General features: G+C 48.0%; 1 protein-coding gene across 1 annotated transcript in view; it reads right to left on the bottom strand.

Moving 5' to 3' along the window:
• ACSF2 (acyl-CoA synthetase family member 2) overlaps nt 1–21,252 on the bottom strand; it is a 286,408-nt gene that overhangs the window by 39,821 nt on the left and 225,335 nt on the right. The window lies entirely within an intron of this gene.

The following is a 21,252-nucleotide window of genomic DNA, read 5'->3' as shown; positions in this document are numbered from 1 at the left end:
GAACTATCACATGATTTTCCGCCCAGCGAAGAATCCTCTGCCATTGCCCTCCTGCTTCTCGTGCCGCCCTGTCTGTTTACGTGGGCGACTGACGTGATGTTGTCCGATTGGATCAATACCGCCTGACCCTGAAGCAGGGGTTTCGCTTGACTTAGGGCATTGTAAATGGCCCGTAGTTCCAGAATGTTTATATGAAGAGATGTTTCCATGCTTGACCACAAGCCCTGGAAGTTTTTTCCCTGTGTGACTGCTCCCCAGCCTCTCAGGCTTGCATCCCTGGTCACCAGGATCCAATCCTGAATGCCGAATCTGCGGCCCTCTAGAAGATGAGCACTCTGCAACCACCACAGGAGAGACACCCTTGTCTTTGGTGACAGGGTTATCCGCTGCTGCATCTGAAGATGCGAACCGGACCATTTGTCCAGTAGATCCCACTGAAACGTTCTTGCATGGAATCTTCCGAATGGAATTGCTTCGTAAGAAGCCACCATTTTTCCCAGGACCCTCGTGCACTGATGCACTGACACCTGGGCTGGTTTTAGGAGGTTCCTGACTAGCTCGGATAACTCCTTGGCCTTCTCCTCCGGGAGAAAAACCTTCTTCTGGACTGTGTCCAGAATCATTCCTAGGAACAGAAGACGTGTCGTTGGAATCAGCTGCGATTTTGGAATATTTAGGATCCACCCGTGCTGACGTAACACTATCTGAGATAGTGCTACTCCGACTTCTAACTGTTCCCTGGACCTTGCCCTTATCAGGAGATCGTCCAAGTAAGGGATAATTAATACGCCTTTTCTTCGAAGAAGAATCATCATTTCGGCCATTACCTTGGTAAAGACCCGAGGTGCCGTGGACAACCCAAACGGCAGCGTCTGAAACTGATAATGACAGTCTTGTACTACAAACCTGAGATACCCTTGGTGAGAAGGGTAGATTGGGACGTGGAGATAAGCATCTTTGATGTCCAGAGACACCATATAGTCCCCTTCTTCCAGGTTCGCTATCACCGCTCTGAGTGATTCCATCTTGAATTTGAACCTTTTTATGTAAGTGTTCAAGGATTTCAGATTTAAAATTGGTCTCACCGAGCCGTCCGGCTTCGGTACCACAAACAGCGTGGAATAATACCCCTTTCCTTGTTGTAGGAGGGGTACCTTGATTATCACCTGCTGGGAATACAGCTTGTGAATGGCTTCCAGAACTGCCTCCCTGTCGGAGGGAGACTTTGGCAGAGCAGACTTCAGGAACCGGCGAGGGGGAAACGCCTCGAATTCCAGTTTGTACCCCTGCGATACTATCTGTAGAATCCAGGGATCCACTTGCGAGTGAGCCCACTGCGCGTTGAAATTCTTGAGACGGGCCCCCACCAAGTCTGAGTCTGCTTGTAAAGCCCCAGCGTCATGCTGAAGACTTGGCAGAAGCAGGGGAAGGCTTCTGATCCTGGGAAGCGGCTGCATGGTGCAGTCTTTTTCCCCTTCCTCTGCCCCGGGGCAGAAAGGAATGGCCTTTTGCTCGCTTGTATTTATGGGAACGAAAGGACTGAGTTTGAAAAGACGGTGTCTTTTTCTGTTGATGTGAAGTGACCTGGGGTAAGAAGGTGGACTTTCCAGCCGTTGCCGTGGCCACCAGGTCCGAAAGACCAGCCCCAAATAACTCCTCCCCTTTATACGGCAATACTTCCATATGTCGTTTGGAATCCGCATCCCCTGACCACTGACGCGTCCATAACGTTCTTCTGGCAGAGATGGACATAGCACTTACTCTTGATGCCAGGGTGCAAATATCCCTCTGTGCATCACGCATATATAGTAATGCATCCTTCAAATGCTCTATAGTTAACAATATATTGTCCCTATCCAGGGTATCAATATTTTCAGTCAGGGAATCCGACCACGCGACTCCAGCACTGCACATCCAGGCTGAAGCGATTGCTGGTCGCAGTATAACACCAGTATGTGTGTATATACTTTTTAGGATATTTTCCAGCCTTCTATCAGCTGGTTCTTTGAGGGTGGCCGTATCAGGAGACGGTAACGCTACTTGTTTAGATAAACGTGTGAGCGCCTTATCTACCCTAGGGGGTGTTTCCCAACGTGTCCTAACCTCTGATGGGAAAGGATATAGTGCCAATAATTTATTAGAAATTAGCAGTTTTTTGTCGGGAGAAACCCACGCTTTATCACATACCTCATTCAATTCATCTGACTCAGGAAAAACTATTGGTAGTTTTTTCACCCCCCACATAATACCCTTCTTAGTGGTATTTGTAGTGTCAGAAATGTGCAATGCTTCCTTCATTGCCGTGATCATGTAACGTGTGGCCCTACTGGACATTACGTTCGACTCATCACCGTCGACACTAGACTCCGTATCTGTGTCTGGGTCTGTGTCGACCCACTGAGGTAACGGGCGTTTTAGGGCCCCTGACGGTGTCTGAGACGCCTGGACAGGCACTAATTGATTTGCCGGCTGTCTCATGTCGTCAACAGTTTTTTGCAAAGTGTTGACATTATCACTTAATTGTTTGAACACGATCATCCAGTCAGGTGTCGACTCCCTAGGGGGTGACATCACTAACGCAGGCAATTGCTCCGCCTCCACATCATTTTCCTCCTCATACATGTCGACACACACGTACCGACACACAGCACACACACCGGGAATGCTCTGATAGAGGACAGGACCCCACGAGCCCTTTGGAAAGACAGAGGGAGAGTCTGCCAGCACACACCCAGCGCTATATATATATATACAGGGATAACCTTATATAAGTGTTATTCCCTTATAGCTACTGTTTATATTGTCATTTGCTGCCAATAGTGCCCCCCCTTCTCTTTTTTACCCTGATTCTGAAGCAGGACTGCAGGGGAGAGTCAGGGAGCCGTCCTTCCAGCGGAACTGTGAGGGAAAATGGCGCTTGTGTGCTGAGGAGATAGGCTCCGCCCCTTCACGACGTCCTTATCTCCCGCTTTTTTGTGTAAAAATGGCAGGGGTTAAAATACATCCATATAGCCCAGGAGCTATATGTGATGTATTCTTTTGCCACCTAAGGTATTATCATTTATATTGCGTCTCAGGGCGCTCCCCCCCAAGTGCCCTGCACCCTCAGTGACCGGAGTGTGAAGTGTGCTGAGAGCAATGGCGCACAGCTGCGGTGCTGTGCGCTACCTTAGTCTGAAGACAGGATTGTCTTCTGCCGCCGATTTCACCGGACCTCTTCGTCTCTTCTGGCTCTGTAAGGGGGACGGCGGCGCGGCTCCGGTGACCCATCCAGGCTGTACCTGTGATCGTCCCTCTGGAGCTAATGTCCAGTAGCCTAAGAAGCCCAATCCACTCTGCACGCAGGTGAGTTCGCTTCTTCTCCCCTTAGTCCCACGATGCAGTGAGCCTGTTGCCAGCAGGACTCACTGAAAATAAAAAACCTAAATTAAACTTTTATTCTAAGCAGCTCAGGAGAGCCACCTAGCCTGCACCCTTCTCGTTCGGGCACAAAAATCTAACTGAGGCTTGGAGGAGGGTCATAGGGGGAGGAGCCAGTGCACACCACCTGATCCTAAAGCTTTTATTCTTGTGCCCTGTCTCCTGCGGAGCCGCTATTCCCCATGGTCCTTACGGAGTCCCAGCATCCACTAGGACGTCAGAGAAAAAGAGGCGCACCAAGGTGGCTGTTTGACTAAGCTAAGCGACACAAGTGGCCGACACAAACACCTGGCCCATCTAGGAGTGGCACAGCAGTGTCAATCAAGACAGGATGGCACTTCCAAAAAATTGTCCCCAAACAGCACATGATGCAAAGAAAAATGAAAGAAAAAAGAGGTGCAAGATGGAATTGTCCTTAGGCCCTCCCACCCACCCTTATGTTGTATAAACAGGACATGCACACTTTAACGAACCCATTATTTCAGCGACAGGGTCTGCCACACGACTGTGACTGAAATGACTGGTTGGTTTGTGCCCCCACCAAAAAAGAAGCAATCAATCTCTCCTTGCACAAACTGGCTCTACAGAGGCAAGATGTCCACCTCATCATCATCCTCCGATTCCTCACCCCTTTCACTGTGTACATCCCCCTCCTCACAGATTATTAATTCGTCCCCACTGGAATCCACCATCTCAGGTCCCCGTGTACTTTCTGGAGGCAATTGCTGCTGGTGAATGTCTCCACGGAGGAATTGATTATAATTCATTTTGATGAACATCATGTTCTCCACATTTTCTGGAAGTAACCTCGTACGCCGATTGCTGACAAGGTGAGCGGCTGCACTAAACACTCTTTCGGAGTACACACTGGAGGGAGGGCAACTTAGGTAGAATAAAGCCAGTTTGTGCAAGGGCCTCCAAATTGCCTCTTTTTCCTGCCAGTATACGTACGGACTGTCTGACGTGCCTACATGAATGCGGTCACTCATATAATCCTCCACCATTCTTTCCATGGTGAGAGAATCATATGCAGTGACAGTAGACGACATGTCAGTAATCATTGGCAGGTCCTTCAGTCCGGACCAGATGTCTGCACTCGCTCCAGACTGCCCTGCATCACCGCCAGTGGGTGGGCTAGGAATTCTTAGCCTTTTCCTCGCACCCCCAGTTGCGGGAGAATGTGAAGGAGGAGATGTTGACGGGTCAAGTTCCGCTTGACTTGACAATTTTCTCACCAGCAGGTCTTTGAACCTCTGCAGACTTGTGTCTGCCGGAAAGAGAGATACAACGTAGGTTTTAAATCTAGGATCGAGCACGGTGGCCAAAATGTAGTGCTCTGATTTCAACAGATTGACCACCCGTGAATCCTGGTTAAGCGAATTAAGGGCTCCATCCACAAGTCCCACATGCCTAGCGGAATCGCTCTGTTTTAGCTCCTCCTTCAATGTCTCCAGCTTCTTCTGCAAAAGCCTGATGAGGGGAATGACCTGACTCAGGCTGGCAGTATCTGAACTGACTTCACGTGTGGCAAGTTCAAAGGGTTGCAGAACCTTGCACAACGTTGAAATCATTCTCCACTGCGCTTGAGTCAGGTGCATTCCCCCTCCTTTGCCTATATAGTGGGCAGATGTATAGGCTTGAATGGCCTTTTGCTGCTCCTCCATCCTCTGAAGCATATAGAGGGTTGAATTCCACCTCGTTACCACCTCTTGCTTCAGATGATGGCAGGGCAGGTTCAGGAATGTTTGGTGGTGCTCCAGTCTTCTGTACGCGGTGCCTGAATGCCGAAAGTGGCCTGCAATTCTTCGGGCCACCGACAGCATCTCTTGCACGCCCCTGTTGTTTTTTAAATAATTCTACACCACCAAATTCAATGTATGTGCAAAAATGGTATGCGCTGGAATTTGCCCAGATGTAATGCACGCACAATATTGCTGGCGTTGTCCGATGTCACAAATCCCCAGGAGAGTCCTATTGGGGTAAGCCATTCTGCGATGATCTTCCGCAGTTGCCGTAAGAGGTTGTCAGCTGTGTGCCTATTCTGGAAAGCGGTGATACAAAGCGTAGCCTGCCTAGGAACGAGTTGGCGTTTGCGAGATGCTGCTACTGGTGCCGCCGCTGCTGTTCTTGCTACGGGAGGCAATACATCTACCCAGTGGGCTGTCACAGTCATATAGTCCTGAGTCTGCCCTGCTCCACTTGTCCACATGTCCGTGGTTAAGTGGACATTGGGTACAACTGCATTTTTTAGGACACTGGTGAGTCTTTTTCTGAGGTCTGTGTACATTTTCGGTATCGCCTGCCTAGAGAAATGGAACCTAGATGGTATTTGGTACCGGGGACACAGTACCTCAATCAAGTCTATAGTTGCCTCTGAATTAACGATGGATACCGGAACCACGTTTCTCACCGCCCAGGCTGCCAAGGCCTGAGTTATCTGCTTTGCAGCAGGATGACTGCTGTGATATTTCATCTTCCTCGCAAAGGACTGTTGGACAGTCAATTGCTTACTGGAAGTAGTACAAGTGGTCTTCCGACTTCCCCTCTTGGATGACGATCGACTCCCAGCAGCAACAACATCAGCGCCAGCAGCAGTAGGCGTTACACTCAAGGATGCATCGGAGGAATCCCAGGCAGGAGAGGACTCGTCAGACTTGACAGTGACATGGCCTGCAGGACTATTGGCTTTCCTGGGTAAGGAGGAAATTGACACTGAGGGAGTTGGTGGTGTGGTTTGCAGGAGCTTGGTTACAAGAGGAAGGGATTTAGTGGTCAGTGGACTGCTTCCGCTGTCACCCAAAGTTTTTGAACTTGTCACTGACTTATGTGAATGCGCTGCAGGTGACGTATAAGGGAGGATGTTCCGAGGTGGTTAACGTCCTTACCCCTACTTATTACAGCTTGACAAAGGCAACACACGGCTTGACACCTGTTGTCTGCATTTGTGTTGAAATAATTCCACACCGAAGAGCTGATTTTTTTTGTATTTTGACCAGGCATGTCAAATGGCCATATTCGTCCCACGGACAACAGGTGTCTCCCCGGGTGCCTGACTTAAACAAACCACCTCACCATCAGAATCCTCCTTGTCAATTTCCTCCCCAGCGCCAGCAACACCCATATCCTCATCCTGGTGTACTTCAACAGTGACATCTTCAATTTGACTATCAGGAACTAGACTGCGGGTGCTCCTTCCAGCACTTGCAGGGGGCGTGCAAATGGTGGAAGGCGCAAGCTCTTCCCGTCCAGTGTTGGGAAGGTCAGGCATCGCAACCGACACAATTGGACTCTCCTTGGGGATTTGTGATTTAGAAGAACGCACAGTTCTTTGCTGTGCTTTTGCCAGCTTAAGTCTTTTCTTTTTTCTAGCGAGAGGATGAGTGCTTCCATCCTCATGTGAAGCTGAACCACTAGCCATGAACATAGGCCAGGGCCTCAGCCGTTCCTTGCCACTCCGTGTCGTAAATGGCATATTGGCAAGTTTACGCTTCTCCTCAGACGCTTTTAATTTGGATTTTTGGGTCATTTTACTGAACTTTTGTGTTTTGGATTTTACATGCTCTCTACTATGACATTGGGCATCGGCCTTGGCAGACGACGTTGATGGCATTTCATCGTCTCGGCCATGACTAGTGGCAGCAGCTTCAGCACGAGGTGGAAGTGGATCTTGATATTTCCCTATTTTAACCTCCACATTTTTGTTCTCCATTTTTTAATGTGTGGAATTATATGCCAGTATCAATAGCAATGGCCTACTACTATATTTACTGTGCACAACTGAAATACACCACAGGTATAGAATGTAGATGGATAGTATACTTAATGGATGACGACACAGAGGTAGGTACAGCAGTGGCCTACCGTACTGCTATATATAGTATACTGGTGGACACTGTCAGCAAACTGCAAAACTAAAATGCACCACAGGTATAGAATGTAGATGGATAGTATACTTAATGGATGACGACCCAGAGGTAGGTACAGCAGTGGCCTACCGTACTGCTATATATAGTATACTGGTGGACACTGTGTCAGCAAACTGCAAAACTAAAATGCACCACAGGTATAGAATGTAGATGGATATTGGATAGTATACTTAATGGATGATGACACAGAGGTAGGTACAGCAGTGGCCTACCGTACTGCTAAATATAGTATACTGGTGGACACTGTGTCAGCAAACTGCAAAACTAAAATGCACCACAGGTATAGAATGTAGATGGATATTGGATAGTATACTTATTGGATGACGACACAGAGGTAGGTACAGCAGTGGCCTACCGTACTGCTATATATAGTATACTGGTGGACACTGTCAGCAAACTGCAAAACTAAAATGCACCACAGGTATAGAATGTAGATGAATAGTATACTTAATGGATGACGACACAGAGGTAGGTACAGCAGTGGCCTACTGTACTGCTATATATAGTATACTGGTGGACACTGTCAGCAGACTGCAAAACTAAAATGCACCACAGGTATAGAATGTAGATGGATAGTATACTTAATGGATGACGACACAGAGGTAGGTACAGCAGTGGCCTACCGTACTGCTATATATAGTATACTGGTGGACACTGTGTCAGCAAACTGCAAAACTAAAATGCACCACAGGTATAGAATGTAGATGGGACTTCCGGTGGGCGGGGCACCTCATGTGGCCGCATTTTAACTTCTCTCCAGATAGGGTCCCACTAAATCAACCTTTATCCACCATTATACCTCCGATTTTGGGATTTCCGACTGCACCATTGAAGAGCCACAGTGTTGGGGATCCCCCTGATACCAAATACCTGTCTGGAGCTCTTGTACCCCCCGGAGTCTGGCCTCTGATGTAAGTGGCCTGTGTGAGCGCCTCTTCTTTGGCGCGAAACCTAGCGTGGAGGAGCGACTGTGTTCGCCTCCAACATAGACGTGACAGCCCCTACACCTACTTGGCCTCGCTGCCTATATCAGCCCCTCTCCTATCGGTGGCCCCTGGGGTGGACCCGCTGGCGGCTGCGAGCAGGCTGCTGGGGGTATCCCTGGGTCGGCGACTCGCGGGACTCCCTGCCGCATCATCTGCCTGCTGCAGCCGCTGATCTGATGCCTACCTCCAGACCGCCGGCAAGACCCAGTGCGGAGTGACGACGGCTGCGGGTGACGGGATCTGAGGTCTTCGAGGTCCTTCTGGCTTCCGCGGCTCTCCCCGCCCGCCCGCAAGCTGACTGCTGCTATCCCTCGGCGGCCCTGTCTACCGGCATACTCCATTGCAAGGATCCCGTGGCGACGGGTCTTCTGTGTGCCCAACTGCGCCAATCGCTGGAGCTACATTGCTGGCCTGACGGCTGGGGGCTGCCCGCATTTCAGATGCCTCCTCTCCTCTACATCTGACCGCCTGGTGTCTGCGGAGGCGCTGCACTGCCTCTCCACAGCGGTGTCTCGTTGGTCGTGGGGGTGCCGAGTCCCCCTCTGGCGATCCGCCCGTGGTGGCCCTGGTTCTTTGGCCGCTCGGTGGTGCTGGCCCCTGGCAGCTGTGCCTCGCTGCTTTCCTTACGGCCGGGCCCTACGTGCCGTCCCCCTGCCGTGCTGCACTGCTCGCCCCCCCTACCTGGTGTGTCTGCTGGAGTCCACGGCGGCCCGATCTCCCCTATCCTGAGTGACGGGCTGGCAGTGTTTCCCCGGGATCTGCCTGTCTGTGCGGAGCCGTCCGCCCTGCAGACACGGCGGTTTCCCTCGGGACCTTTGTAATCCGCAGCTGACCGCTTGCCCTGCCGTGGACACCCCCCTGGCTGGGGCTGCTGTTGCCCGCCCGTGCCCCGGTGGTTTACCGTGGAGGCCAACGGGGGTGTGTATCTGCTGAGTGGCCGTGAGCCCGTCCCGGCATGACTCTGACTGTTAAGGTGTCTCATCTATCTTTGTGCCGCTGAGACTGCCCATCCACTCTGTTGAAACCCAGGGGACCCCCGGATTGCGACTCTCAGGGCTCACTGTCATCTGCGGTTTCTGAAGCTGACCTGCTGTCTGCCGCGATTACCACTCAATTGCGGCCACTCCAGGTACTAATTTTGTTTGTCCCCCCTACTGCCTTTTACTAACGATCCCCATTTTTCTTTTCTACCATACCCCTTACTTGATGCCGCCCCCCCTCATGTGTGAACCTTTCCCCCTTTAGCAAACCTTTCCTTTCCTCCCTGACCAAAACTACCCTCACTTGTTCCTCTCTCTCCTCTCCCCTCCATTGAAGAGCCTCTTCTTTGTAATAGGAATGTATGGACATTTCTCATGAACTGAGTTGCTATGGTTCCTGTTGCGGTGTCTATTGTTTCCACCAAAGCTGCATAGCACCGACCGGTGTTATATCGGGACATTTCACTTCCAGAGGAGGACTCTGTGTACCAGTTCCCTGATTGCCGAGATTAAGCTTTTACTTGTTATGTAAGAGACATTATTTTACCTGCAGCTGATTTAAGGGTTATGTAGCTTGTGTAGTGTGGCAACAGTAGGAATAGTGCCACCTAGTGGTATTGTGTTAGGAGACTCACAAAGTTATTCCGCCTCTATTCTGTGTCTCCTTGGTTATCTTCGCCGTATTTTCAGTCCTGCTGGCCCCTGGAGCAACCTATATGTAGCGTTGTTATTTTTCTTATATCATTTTATACATACCACTTACTCTCTGTGACATTTGTTATTTTTCACACTCGCAGGGTTTCAAGTGATGTATTTCTAGTCTTCTCCTGCCGAGTACTATCTGTGACGTTTGTTATTTTGAAAATTGTTTTAGCATGTTCTGAATAATTTGGTTGGTTTCGCATTTCCGCTCGAGATCCAAACATAATCACTTTAGCTTGGATATCACAGTCTATACCTGTGGGATCGCTGTCCACAGGAGACGTTGATTATTCCATATCTCATTCCCTGGGGTATGGACAAATACCTCGACAGAACCATGCCCCCGAAACAATCTGCCAATTCTTGTAAAGCGGGGAAGGGAAAGGACGCTTTTCCTAAATCAGGACCGCCCTCCCCAGCTGAACATAGATCAGAATCCTCTGGGTCACATGGTGATAAACCCCCCCCCCTGACAGCTAAAGAGATCTCCGACTTTCTCATGCCCTTGCTTGATAAAAGATTTGATGACTTACAAGCCCGTTTGGACGCGGGCTTAGCTCGCATAGATTCTCATGCAACGCGCATAACCGCGTTGGAGACGAGGTTGAGTGACACTGAGGACTTGACTCAGTCTTGTAGGGAGGGGATATCAGCCCAGGACAAATGTATTCAGCAGCTGCAGGATAAGGTTGAAGACCTGGAAAATAGATCTCTCAGAAATAATCTCCGATTTATTGGTATTCCAGAGTCCTTGACGGGCCCGGCTCTCTCCTCCTATCTTAGTGTAGACCTACCGACCTCATTGGGTATAGTAGATGATATTGAGATCCCATATATCGAAAGAGCACATAGGCTGGGAGCGGTGCAGGACGGGGCACGAAGGCGTTCTCGACCGGTCATTGCCCGTTACTTAGACTACAGGGCCAAGGAACAAATCCTAGCAGCCTACCGTAAAAACAGGGAAGTGTTGGTCAAGGGCCATAAGATCTTGATATTCCAAGATTTCTCGGCGGCAGTGGCTCAGAGAAGAAAGGAATTCTCTGAAGTCTGCTCTCGCCTACACAGTGACAATATTCGATTTGCCCTGCTATACCCGGCTAAATTGAGGGTCTTAGAGAATGGAAATCAGGTCTTTTATACTGACCCAGAGGTGGCCTGAGCTCGCTTCCTGACTCGTAGATCACCGCAAAGGTAATCGATTAGCTAGGAAAGCACCCGGTGGGGCGCAAATGGTTCACCGATTCAGGCACCATCGCCTCGGGCGGAGGTATGTTAACCTGCCTTTACAAATTTTACTTATTTATTTTTTTTCTCCTTCTTTACTTTACTTTTTTTTTCTTGTCTTTAGTTGTTTCTGTGTTACCTTGAAAGTATATATTATTACTACTTCAGTGATTATTTCTGATTGTATTCAGTGAGCGCACCACTAGGCCTAGTTGGTGCCCACCATAGTTTTGGTTGTTAGGAAAATGTTAGAAAATAGAGGTATGAGACATTATGGTACACAATTGAATTCTCAAATGCTGGCACTGTGCATTGCATGTCATGTTCAACTGATGTTATTGCTGTCAACCTTTTTACTACCCTGGAGATCTTGGGTAAAGAGGGGAGCCGTCAATTTGCGCATATTTACGTTGTTTATCCGTCTGATAGTTCAACGCCCTGAGGGGATTGGGTAGCCATGCCGCCAACAGATTCTTCCTCATCTGAGGTAATACCCCCGAGGCCACTGCAGTTCCTCTCTTGGAATGTGGGAGGACTTAACTCCCCTGTCAAGAGACGACGTGTAATCACGCACCTTAAACGTTCTCACCCGGATGTGATTTTCTTACAAGAAACACACTGGAAGACTGGTGAGGAGAATGTATTGAAAGCCCCCTGGCTTGGTCCTTGTATTGCTGCTCCTTTCCGTTCGAAGTCCAGAGGAGTTGCAGTACTTTTTCGAAAAAATCTCCCCGTCACTGTTTTGACAGAAATCGTTGACCCCGAAGGCAGATATATCATAATGGATATTGAGCTCTTTCACTCCATATTTACCCTTGTCAATCTGTACGCCCCGAATGTTAATACACACATATTCCTACAAGACATTACTCACATTCTTTTAGGCAGAACTAATTATTCTTTAATAGTGGGTGGAGACTTTAACATGGTAGACGACCCTAACTTGACAGGTCACCGAATATACCAAGGACCACGGATTCCCAGAGCAGACACCTACTGACATTTAGAGACTCCCTGGACATTTCTGATCCGTGGAGATTGCTGCATCCCACTGAAAAAACGCACACCCATTTATCATTGGCACATGGAACGCTGTCGCGTATTGATAGGTTTCTGATTGCCGATGACTTAGTGTCTCAGATTGCCGGGGTGGACATACTTGACATATTGATCTCTGATCATGCCCCTGTCACGCTGGCATTAACTTACCCCCATATGCACCTGACTGACCGTATTTGGAGATTCCCACAATACTTAGCTGACTCGGAGGATTTTAAATTGTATCTAACGTATCATTGGACCAACTATGTGGACGAAAATATAGATTATTGGGATAGACCTGACATCTTTTGGAACGCCTCCAAGGCAGTAATGAGAGGACACATTATTAGTTATGTCACCCGGAAAAAAAGGGAATCTAAACGGGAATACACTGAGTTAAAAGCTGCAATGTCAACAGCCTTCCAAACTTACACTTCTACTCCAACAGAGCTCACCCTTACTGAATACAAGCAAACCAGGCGTCTGCTTGAAACTTATCTAGCCACCCAGGCGAAACACTCCTTAGACTTTACAAAAAATAAATACTATAGATGGGGCAACAAGGCGGGTCGACTATTGGCGACCATCTCCCGGCCTCCTAAAAAACGACACATTATAACTTCTATACACCACCCTGGATCTGGTCGTATTATTACCAACTCTCGAGAAATAGCGGACCAATTTCAATCCTATTTTCAATCCTTATTTAGCTCGACACATATAGATACTGACATACAATCACGGCTGCTCACAGACGAGGTACTGCCTGCTCTGACTCAAGACCAGAGGGAAGCCCTGGTAGGGAAAATAATGATGGAAGAAATTAATGCTGTTATATCCAAACTGCCCCATGGCAAATCCCCGGGCCCAGATGGCCTATCGGGTGATTACTACCGCATGCTACAGGCCCACATTGTTCCCACCCTACTGGAATTGTTCCAAGCTATACATGAAAAGAGCTCTCCATCTCCTCTCTTTAATGAGGCATTTATTACACTTATCCCCAAACCTGGTAGGGACGCCAATTTTCTCTCCTCTTACAGACCAATTAGTCTATTAAATGTTGACTATAAACTATTGGCCAAGATAATGGCGGTGAGGCTTCAATCTATCCTCCCTGATATACTTACTACAACGCAAATGGGTTTTGTAACTGGTAGACATGCGGTTAAAGCAATCCGCATGGCACTGGCGGCGGTAGCGGCATCTCAGTCCCCATGTGTGGACTCGAATATGCTTCTCAGCCTTGATGCCAATAAAGCCTTTGACATGGTCTTGTGGCCACATTTGTTTACCGTGTTGGAAAGACGAAGCTTTGATCCAGACTTTGTTAACTATGTCCGATACATCTACGATAATCCATCCGCCTCTTTATTAATAAATGGTATCGGGGCCAACGGTTCCTTTTAGAAAGGGGTACCTGACAGGGATGCCCTCTGTCACCGCTGCTATTCAATCTGGCCCTCGACCCGCTGCTTAGGACACTACAGGATTGGTCGGGCTTTCGGGGTATAAAAGTGGGTGATCAGGAAATCAAGCTGTCCGCTTTCGCTGATGATATTCTTCTGTACATATCTGACCCCGAGCACACCCTTCATTTGACCCTAGACAAGATCCAATTATTTGGCCGCATATCAGGTTTTAATATCAATATGGATAAGTCTAAAGCGCTACTGTTGTATGGCAATGTAACATGTCCGAGCTGGACCTCACACTTTCCCTTACACTGGGTGTCCACATATATTATATATTTGGGGGTGATGGTACCACGTTATGTATCCGAATTATACAAACTCAACATAAGCAAGGCCATAGTTACTCTAACTGAGGATGTTAAGAGATGGGACCGTCTTCCACTGTCATATCTAGGCAGGGCTAACCTGCTAAAAATGGTGGCTATACTGCGCATATTGTACCCATTGCAAACACTTCCCATACTATTGACTAAACAAGACGTCCAAACGATTACCAAACTAATCAGAACCTTCATATGGAAGGGAGGCCGGGCACGTATTGCTCTGCGTAAACTTGCCCAACCTAAGTCTAATGGAGGTATTAATTTTCCAGATATAGTGGTTTATAACCACGCTGCACTTCTGAGACATCTGAGGGATTGGCTACAAAATAGTTCTGTATATACGAACACATCCCTCGAACAAAATTTCTTAGCACAAATGGATCTGACATGTTTTCTTCACCAACATGACTGGGAGATATCGGATCATATTAAATCTAACCCACTTCTGTGGTCTACTAGAAAAATGTGGGATGGCATGGCTGCCCACCCCTTCCTGATGTGGAGGGAGGCTGGTATAACTTCAATTAGGTCATTGGTATCCGTGGAGGAACACCGCTTGCTTACCTTCTCAGAGATTTCGGCACGGCATGCGGTGGTCGTCACGTCCCCCCTTCCGTTTTTGCAAACGCAGTTTTACGTTAGGCATATTCTTACACACTTTGCGGAGGGGGATTGGACTAACCCACTGGACAGCCTATTACTGCACCCGGTGCCGAGACACAAGGCCATATCCATACAATATACCTTCTTGAGGACGATACTATACCATGCCACTGTGACCGGTGGCATGGCCAGGTGGTTGGCTCACTTCCCCAGACTGACCATACCAACGATGGAAAAAGCTTTACTATACTCTCGAAAGGTCCTCCCAGCAAGTATGTACACGGAATTGTTTCTTAATGTGTACCATAATACCTATTTGTCCCCGTTACGACGCTACCATATGGGAACGTCGGAAATACATTCTTGCCCAAGATGCCACCAAAGTGAGGCTGACACATACCATTGTTTGTGGGCATGCCCAATTATACAGTACTTTTGGCTTCTCATTAAGAGATATGCGGAGGCTAATTTAATAACTTATGTGCCCTTCACCCCAGAATGGGCTATCTTGGGTATTATTGATCCCACTCTCCGCATGCCAGCGGAATGTAAAAAGCTACTGATAGCCCTTAGTGCGGCCGGGAAAAAAACTATTCTACAAGGGTGGATAGACAGCGGGCCACCACGGATGCCACTATTTTTGAGTAAACTACATCATATATTCAGGATGGACTGGGTGGAGGCTATTGTTGACAGAGGTAAACAGGTAGACAGGTTTTTCACTCTCTGGGAATCTTATATATCCACCCTACCCCTTAATACATGGCTAAACATTCATAATAGCCTCAAGAACACTACATGGTACCTAACTAGGCTGGCGGCACAGGACCAGCCTATATCTTTGGTTTAGGGATGGAAATCTTTGACGGCTCCCCTCACAGACACGTTTGTGATGTATAACGCCATTCATGTACTGATTACTCCATCGACTATCATGCAAAACTCACTATCGATTGACATATGTGAATGCACTGTACGACTTTTGGTTACAATTCTTGTACGCTTAGGCAAATAGATTTTTATGTGCATCTGTAATTTGTAATACAACACCAATGATGTCTCAATAAAAAAGTTTATAAAAAAAAAGAAAAAAAGAATGTAGATGGATAGTATACTTAATGGATGACGACACAGAGGTAGGTACAGCAGTGGCCTACCGTACTGCTATATATAGTATACTGGTGGTCACTGTCAGCAAACTGCAAAACTAAAATGCACCACAGGTATAGAATGTAGATGGATAGTATACTTAATGGATGACGACACAGAGGTAGGTACAGCAGTGGCCTACCGTACTGCTATATATAGTATACTGGTGGACACTGTGTCAGCAAACTGCAAAACTAAAATGCACCACAGGTATAGAATGTAGATGGATAGTATACTTAATGGATGACGACACAGAGGTAGGTACAGCAGTGCACTCTGCACTGTACTCCTCCTATATAATATTAATTATACTGGTGGTCCCCAGTCCCCACAATAAAGCAGCACACTGAGCACAGATATGGAGTTTTTCAGGCAGACAACGTATACTGGTGGTCACTGTCAGCAAAACTCTGCACTGTACTCCTGCTATAACTGCTCCCCAGTCCCCACAATTAAGCAGTGTGAGCACTCAGCACAGATATATTATGCAGCACACTGAGCACAGATATGGTATGGAGCGTTTTTTTCAGGCAGAGAACGGATAAAAACTGGTGGTCACTTATCAGCAAAACTCTGCACTGTACCCCTCCTAACAGCTGCTCCCCAGTCCTCCCCACAATTAAGCAATAAACCAATCAACTCAACAATAAACGGAGAGGACGCCAGCCACGTCCTCTCCCTATCACCTCCAATGCACGAGTGAAAATGGCGGCGACGCGCGGCTGCTTATATAGAATTCAAATATCGCGAGAATCCGACAGCGGGATGATGACGTGTGGGCGCGCTCGGGTTAGCCGAGCAAGGCGGGAAGGTTCGAACCTGCCTCGGACCCGTGTAAAAAGGGTGAAGTTCGGGGGGGTTCGGTTTCCGAGAAACCGAACCCGCTCATCACTAGTAATAACCAGAGACATTTAGCATATTCCTGGCCAGGGCTATGAGCTTACCCACCGCATCAAGGTAGCCTCTCACTATAGTTAGTCCCTAACACTTATAGGGGTTCAGGTCCGGGGGGCAGGACACCCCAAAGCCACCCAGCCAGACAACCCCAGGGCACCGCAAGAGTGATACAAACAAAGAGTTAAGTGGGTAGGAGCAGCTACTGCTGCATGTGTAAGTAATGTGAAGAGTGAAAGAAATTAGTCTTACATATATATAAAACAAACTATAAGTGCCATAGTGTATTGAAATAATTATTAAATTGCGGTGCCCCGGGGGTGCCCAGCCACGGCAGGCACAGGGAGCCCAGCACCCCAGAGAATCCCCCCCATGTTGACTGCCATAGTAAACAAAATGTAGGAGTCTTACCTCAGTGTGCTCACTCCTTATATGCAGGCCAGAGTGCTGGACTTTTCTATTTAAAATCAGTGAGGGTGTGGGTGGGGCAGGGTGCTAAATTAGGCTGAAGGTGTCTCCTACCTTCAGAAATATAAATACATAGAATCAGTTACAAAGGGAAGGGGGCCCTAATTTGTACACCATAATTAGGTAATGAGGTGCTACTCTGCTTGAGACTTAATACAGTATACAGAGGGAAAAAGTAGCAGGTGCACTATCTCACACTAGCTCAACCTGTAATAACCAGAGGCGTTTAGCATATTCCTGGCCAGGATTATAAACTTACCCACTGCACCAAGGTAGGGTTAGAGTCTCTGGAGTACGAGGACAGGCTTGCTAGGTTAAATATGTATACACTAGAAAAGGGGCGACTAAGAGGAGACATTATTAATATCTTTAAATATGTAAAGGGTAATTACAATGAGCTAGCTGCGGATTTGTTTATTAAAAGAACTCTATATAGGACGCGTGGGAACTCGCTTAGGTTAGAGGAGAGGAAATTCTGTACACAACATAGGAAAGGGTTCTTCACGGTAAGGGCAATAAAGATTTGGAACTCCCTGCCAGAGAAGTTAATAATGGCAGACTCTGTAAATGTATTTAAAAGCAGATTGGACAAATTCCTAACTGGTAAATGTATCCAGAGCAATAGCATTTAACATATGGACATTACATTATCTGGGAGTGGTAAGAATCATTGTTTTCATTTGGTACTAAGCCATTACTTTAGCAGGCACGTAATAATATGTATAGATTAACACAGAATACAGGTTGAACCCGATGGGCAGTTTGCCTCTTTTCAACCTCACTGACTATGTAACTATGTAATCCCTGTGAACCCCTATGGACCCTGAAGAAGAAATATATATTTTGGGGGAGATTCAAATGTTTGAAAAGTCAGTTGGGAGTCTGTTTTTTCCTATCTAATAGACAGGAAAAAACAGACACTTAACCGACTTTTCAAACATTTGAATTCCATCCTTAGGGGTATATGCAATTGCGGTTGTATCCCGGCTGGAATTCGACTGTTTTTTAATTCGACACAATTCGGCAGTCAGATACCCTCCCGCCGGGACCCGAATTCGACATATTCAATAAAAAACGGATTCAACAGTCCCGCTGTCGAAAAACGGACCAATCGACGGATAGTGTGCGTCCTGGATTCGACTTCATGGACGGCACAAAAGTGTTTAAAAAACCTGAAAAAAATGTGTGGGGTCCGCCTCCTAAGCATAACCAGCCTCGGGCTAGCCGGTCCTGGTTGTAAAAATACGGGAAAAAAATTGACAGGGGATCCCCCATATTTTAACAACCAGCACCGGGCTCTGCGTCCGGTCCTGGTGCAAAAAATACGGGGGACAAAAGACGTAGGTGTCCCCCGTATTTTTCACACCAGCACCGGGCTCCACTAGCTGGAGAGATAATGCCACAGCCGGGGGACACTTTTATACCGGTCCCTGCGGCCGTGGCATTAAATCCCCAACTAGTCACCCCTGGCCGGGGTACCCTGGAGGAGTGGGGACCCCTTAAAACAAAGGGTCCCCCCCTCCAGCCACCCAAGGGCCAGGGGTGAAGCCCGAGGCTGTCCCCCCCATTGCAAGGGCGGCGGATGGGAGGCTGATAGCCAAGTGACAAAATAAAGAATATAGGTTTTTGTAGCAGAACTACAAGTCCCAGCAAGCCTCCCCCGCAAGCTGGTACTTGGAGAACCACAAGTACCAGCATGCGGGGGGGGGGGGGGGAGAACGGGCCCGCTGGTACCTGTAGTTCTACTGCAAAAAAAATACCCAAATAAAAACAGTACACAAACACCGTGATAGTAAAATGTTATTACATACATGCACACCGACACACACATACTTACCTATGTTGACACGAGGCTCGGTCCCCTTCTCCGCGTAGAATCCACGGGTTACCTGTAAATAAAATTATACTCACAAAAATCCTGTGTAGATCTGTCCTCTTCTGCTTGTAATCCACGTACTTGGCAAAATAATAAAACGTAAAACCCGATCCACGCACTGAAAGGGGTCCCATGTTTACACATGGGACCCCTTTCCCCGACTGCTGGGACCCCCCCGTGACTCCTGTCAAAGAGGGTCCCTTGAGCCAATCAGGGAGCACCACGTCGTGGCACTCTCCTGATTGGCTGTGCGCGTCTGAGCTGTCAGGCGGCGCATAGCACTATGCCGCTCCATTATATTCAATGGTGGGAACTTTGCGGTCAGCGGTTGACCGCGAGTAACCTCAACCGCTGACACAACGTTCCCACCATTGGATACAATGGAGCGCCTATGTGTATATTAAATAATACTTGTGGCTCCTAATAGACACACCCAAGTAGATAATCCCTTCTAATATAAATAGATATGCTATTAGCAATAAAAAAAAACACACAAAAAAACATGTTTTTAAATTTTTTTATTAGATCCCGCCAGCAAAATGAGGCGGACTGAAATTGACGAAATTACTGTCGAAAAGCACTGTTGTCGAATCGACATTCTTCAATTGAATATACTTTTGTCGAAAAGTCGCATTTTTACCATTGCAGACATGTCGAATTTGACATCTGTCGAATTGCAAAAAATCGAATCTGAAACTGACTTTTTTTGTCGAAAAGTACTGTATTGCATTGTCGAATCATTTTTTTGTGTCGAAAATGCCCCGTTTTTCGACATTTGCGGCAATTCGACAGCAATTGCATATGGCCCTTTGTCTCATCTAGTAACCACACACTGGCAACTCTCTCTCTCTCTCTCTCTCATGAATGATGACACTTTCATCACTTAATTTTAGTTCATACTCAGAGCCGGCGCAAGCCGCTCAGCAAAGGGATGCAGTGCAGGGAAGCGCCAGAATGGAGAGGCGCTCTGCATCCATGTGCTGAGCTGATGTCTCTGCTGCTGTTGCTGCGCCTGTCACACTCTATGACTGGCAGCGGCGCCGGCAGCATGAATCCTCCTCTCCCCCTCCCCTGTGTCAGTGCAGTGTGCACTGTACAGTCGCAGACCTAAAAAGGGGCGGAGCTACATAGAACTGGGCGGCGGAGCTACACGGGTCCAGGATGAATAGGAGAATGATCTGCTCCAGCTCCAGCCTGCGAGACTTCCTTAGGTAAGTGGATGGAAAAAGAGTGAGTGAAAGTATGTGTGTGTGTATGTACTGTATGTATGTATGTATGTGTATGTGTGACTGACTGTGTATGTGTGTAATGTATGTATGTATGTGTGTGTGTGTGTGTGTGTGTGTGTGTATGTGGTGTGTGTATGTGTGACTGTGCGGCATAATGTGTGTAAGCGTCACTACTACAGGGGGCGTTACGTGTGTAAGCATTACTGGTACAGGGGGCGTTACATGCGTAAGCGTCACTGGTACTGGGGCGTTACACGTGTAAGCATCACTGCTACAGGGGGCATTACGTGTGTAAGCGTCACTGGTACTGGGGCGTTACATGCGTAAGCGTCACTGGTACTGGGGCGTTACACGTGTAAGCATCACTGCTACAGGGGGCATTACGTGTGTAAGCGTCACTGGTACTGGGGCGTTACATGCGTAAGCGTCACTGGTACTGGGGCGTTACACGTGTAAGCATCACTGCTACAGGGGGCATTACGTGTGTAAGCGTCACTGGTACTGGGGCGTTACACGTGTAAGCATCACTGCTACAGGGGGGCGTTACACGTGTAAGCATCACTGCTACAGGGGGCATTACGTGTGTAAGCGTCACTGGTACTGGGGCGTTACACGTGTAAGCATCACTGCTACAGGGGGGCGTTACATGTGTAAGCATCACTGCTACAGGGGGCATTACGTGTGTAAGCGTCACTGGTACTGGGGCGTTACACGTGTAAGCATCACTGCTACAGGGGGGCGTTACATGTGTAAGCATCACTGCTACAGGGGGCATTACGTGTGTAAGCGTCACTGGTACTGGGGCGTTACATGTGTAAGCATCACCACTACAAGGGGCTGTACGTGTGTAAGTGTCACTGGTACTGGGGCGTTACGTGTGTAAGCGTCACTACTACAGAGGGCGTCACGTGTGTAAGCGTCACTGGTACAGGGGACGTTATGTGTGTTAGCGTTAC

The sequence above is a fragment of the Pseudophryne corroboree genome, chromosome 3 (assembly GCF_028390025.1).
Source record: "Pseudophryne corroboree isolate aPseCor3 chromosome 3, aPseCor3.hap2, whole genome shotgun sequence".
NCBI lineage: Eukaryota > Metazoa > Chordata > Amphibia > Anura > Myobatrachidae > Pseudophryne > Pseudophryne corroboree.
Note: the sequence above shows the minus strand (reverse complement) of the source record. Positions and strands in the feature narration are given on the sequence as shown.